The 4,474-nt window shown below is 37.2% G+C and overlaps 1 pseudogene; it reads right to left on the bottom strand.

Annotated features, from left to right (window-relative positions):
* Positions 1 to 1,223: 1,223 nt before the first annotated feature.
* Positions 1,224 to 2,640, bottom strand: LOC102250570 (annotated as a pseudogene).
* Between the last annotated feature and the right edge of the window lie 1,834 nt (positions 2,641 to 4,474).

Here is a 4,474-nt window from a genome sequence, read left to right as displayed (position 1 = left end):
TTTCAAAAGCCAGGGTCTTAAAAGAAGCATGAAATTGAAAACAAAAACTTTAAGGATAGAAAGAAATCTTACAGCTCTATAAACCTAAAGATTAGCATAAATTTTAGGTTCATGAAAGCTGCAAAAATTTGGCATAGCTCATATATACTAGAAATCAACATGACTTTGGTGAGTCAATATATGTAAACCTCTTTATAAAAAGAGCATGTTTTAGGTGATATATATTTTTAAATATATATTAATTGCTAATAATACCTGCCCTTATGCACATCCAAATCTTATTAGCAATGAAACTATAGTTAAATATACACATATATTTTATAACAAAAGCAACGAAATCAAGACAAATGGAATCAAACTAAAAAGCTTTTACACAGCAAAGGAAACCATCAACAAAAAGAAAAGGCAACCTACTAAATGAATTAAATAACTGTATATCATATATATAACAAGGGGCTAATATCCAAAATATGTAAAGAACTCATACAACTCAACAGAAAAAAATCTGATTTAAAAATGGGCAGAAGATTTGCACAGACATTTTCCAAAGACATACAGATGGCCAACAAGTACATAAAAAGATGCTGAAATCATCATGGAAATGCAAATCAAACCACAATGAGATACCACCTCAAACCTGTTGGGGGAGGGAATATTACACTATAACCAGACTTGGGAAAAGTAGGATTAAAGAACATCCACTACTCCCATACATCATTTTCACCCCAACAACTTTCTTTTCCTTCCCTCCCTCTTCCTTCCTTCCTTCCTTCCTTCCTTCCTTCCTTCCTTCCTTCCTTCCTTCCTTCCTTAAGTATATTTATTGATTTCAGAGAGGGAGAGGGAGAGAGAGATAAAAACATCAAGGATGAGAATCACTGATCGGTTGCCTCTTGCATGCCCCCTACTGGGGATCGAGCCCACAACCCAGGTATGTGCCCTTGACCAGAATCGAACCCAGGACCGTTTGGTCTGCAGGGCAACACTCTATCCACTGAGCCAAATCAGCTAGGGCCCAACAACTTTCTTTTAAATATTAAAAATAAAAAATTTGGATATAGACACAAAACTAGCCCCAGGATCCATGTCATAAATCAATCAATCAGTCTGTCTCTCTTCACATACAGCCCTTATATTTATAATGTGCTTTGCTCTTTACAAAACCTCTTTACCTACATCACCTCTTATGTCTTTACAAATAACCAGTAAGGTAAGCAAAGGTATTTTTTTTTCCTGTAAAAACATTTTATTTTTTGTTACATAAACAGCTTTCTCAGGTAATGTTACTAGAACCACCTGTTTATGGGGTTTTATAGTTTGGGGTATATTTTTTTAAGTAAGCCTATCTCTGTTATGCAGAATTGTAATATAAAAATGATTTATAGGCTACAGTTGTCAGACAGCAGTTAGACTAACCCTGCTGAAGAAACTTTCCTATTTAAGTCTATAATATGGAATGAAGATAGTTACATGATTTAAAAAATCTTCCGATTACCAAGGGAATGTTTACTGTCCTCCAGAGAGAGCCACAGAATTTTTTCATAATCTCCTTTGGTTTCATCCAGGATGACTTGGCAGAGAGAGATACCATATAACTCTGATAGCATGTTTTAGTATCATTCATGTCAATTTCAGAACAGAAAAGCATAATCCTGACCAATGTCTCATGACATGTTCCAACATCCTTCATGGCTTGATGAAACTTCTCAGCAAAGAACACTGGATGGTTTCTGACATATTTCCAAATAGTTGTAAAGCAATTCCTTTTTTAAAAAAATGTTTTTATTGATTTTTAGAGCAAGAGGAAAGGAGAGGGGGAGAGAGAAAAAAGTATCCATCAGTTGCCTCACATATACATCCAGACCAGGGATTAAACTGACAACCCAGGCATGTGTCCCGAGTGGAAATTGAACCAGCGACCTTTAGGTGCACAAGACAACACTCAACCAACTGAGCCACACTAGCCAGAGCTGTAAAGCAATTCTTGACATCTTTCATCTCCAGTTCCAGAACTTGGTTCATGTCATACTGACTGTATTTGGTGTACTTCCGAAACACTCTGCAAAGGTGGGGACAGCTTCTGGTGGTAAGAATGGTATTAAACACATTCACATCCGTCCCTTTTCTCCTTTCTCCTACTTCATATAATGCCCTGGCATCTGAATCAGCCAAGTCCTCATTTATGTCAAGATCCTCAGCTTAGTCATCCTTAACAAGAGAAAGCAAAGCCTTTAATAATCCCCAGATGCGTCTGAGGCAATGTCTTTAGCCAGTTCTCTCTTCAATACTTCTCTATAGATTCTGTTAATTTCTGTTAGTTCTTGATGCCAAAATTTCATTCAGAGTGTCTTTATCAGTTCCAAGACCCTTCATGGCAGCAGGGAGTTCATCAGTATCCAACTGGGCTGGAGTTTCTTAGAGCCAAAGCAACTTCCTTGAGATGACCTGTAAGGGCTTTCATCAGAGATTCATCCAGAGGCTTTCCTTTTTCCTGGAGATCTGCTGCTTCGATCTGTGGATGCTGTGCTGTGCGTTGTTTCTTTTAGTTAGAATGTCGATGATGACTGCTTCATCCACCAAGTGTGGTGGTGTTGTTTTTTTAACAGAAAACAGAAAAGCCAACATTCTTGCTAGTAGTAGAACCAGACTTAGAAACCAAGTCTCCTACTTTCTACTATCCTCAACACTACACCTTCTGTAATGTAGTCTCCTACCTTCTACTATACTCAACACTACACCTTCTATAAAATGTTTGGCTAGATTCCAAGACCAACGTCCCAGACTGAATTAGACTCTATATAGTAAATAGTATAAACAGTGAGGTTTAATGCAATTACTGGCATAGAAGCATACATCTTTTTTAAAGTGAAAAATCAATTGGTTTTAAGTTAAATCAGCATAATGTGTGTATGCCGGCGGGAAGCAAGCAGGACACGTCTAAAAAGAAATCAAAATGAAGTATTGCAGTTTGAACATTTTACAATAGCTAATGGAGGGAGTGGTAATTAATACAGGGAGTAGAAAAAAGGAGATAAAGAGTGGACAACTAAAAAGAACAATATAAAAGGAAACTACATGATGTTTCTAATTTTAGGAAATAAAATGAGGGACTTCTGTCTTTTCTTTCCCCCCAGAAATAACTGTGAGATTTTAGAAGATTAGGCTATAATAAAAGAGGTAGAAGATTTTAGTTAGTCATCAAATGAAATCCCATGCCCTACTCAGTTTGGCTCAGTAGACAGAGTGTCATCCTGCGGACTGAAGGGTCCCGGGTCGATTCAGGTCAAGGGCACGTACCTTGGTTGCAGATTCCCCAACCCTGGTCTGGGTTCATGCAGGAGGCAACCAATCAATGTTTCTCACAGTGATGTTTCTATCTATCTCTCCCTTCCACTCTCTCGAAAAAAATCTATGGAAAAATATCCTCAGATGAGGATTAACTTAAAAAAAAAGAAAAAGAAAGAAAAGAAATCCCTGCCAAAGATGCTGGCTCTGGAATATAACACATTAGAAACCCAAAGTTCTATTTCTAAATCAGCTATTGGTATTACACAGTTTAAATTAACGATTTACTCTTTAAATTCTCACATCTGTAAATCAAATAACACTCTACCCAAACTATTTTTTTATGACTTTGGAAGAAGTAAACAATGCTGCAAAGGTAATGATCAATATTTTAATTCCCATTATCCACTACAAAAATAAATATTCCTTGAGTATCTTTTATGTGCACAGTACTTGGCTAGGCTAAAAGTGAAGAGAGACAGTCTTCATAATCCAGATAAATGCAACACAGAGAAATGCTTAACTAATCATTATTATGATTACATGACAAAATTGAGGCATATCAGAAATAGTTTTCATAGGTACTGGGCTGACCAGAGGAGTCAGAAAAAATGAAGTTGGATTTGATCAAGAGACAAAATAAAAAGAGTAGTCATTAAGTTTAGCTAGGAAGAGAAGAGGTATGTAGGCTGCTATATCCTTTAGGTTCTCAAAGCACATCACTCATCTGTTACTGCATTTAACACGCTGTACAGTCATTTATTTATCATCCCCATTCAGATCGTAAATCCCCCAAGGCCAGAAACCATGTTCATTTTTCTATACATAATCATTAGCATAGGGACAGCCACACATGATAATCAATAACTGCTTTTTGAACAGGCAAGGTAAGGACAGGATTCCCTATTTAAATTACTGTATTTTAACCTAGTCTATCTGTGCAGGTTTACTCACTGATTCTCAACTTCAAAACCACCATGCTAGCCTCTGATCTATGGTGCTGGAGCTGAGACTGCAACTATACTAAGCTACTCTTCTGCCAGGAGCTCCCTGTTAGGCTTTGCCAATGGAGGTACTAAATGAAGATTTGAAAGGAAGAAGAGGAGTGAAGGGACTTCTTACAATTGCTGATAGCAGCAACTGGTTCCAGCCCCCAACTTCTTTCTGTACTCCCAGAACTAGCCATATC

Source organism: Myotis brandtii, unplaced genomic scaffold, assembly GCF_000412655.1.
Source record: "Myotis brandtii unplaced genomic scaffold, ASM41265v1 scaffold104, whole genome shotgun sequence".
In the NCBI taxonomy this organism is placed as follows: Eukaryota; Metazoa; Chordata; class Mammalia; order Chiroptera; family Vespertilionidae; genus Myotis; species Myotis brandtii.
The sequence above is the reverse complement of the archived record's forward strand: the minus strand, read 5'-3'. Positions and strand labels throughout refer to the sequence as shown.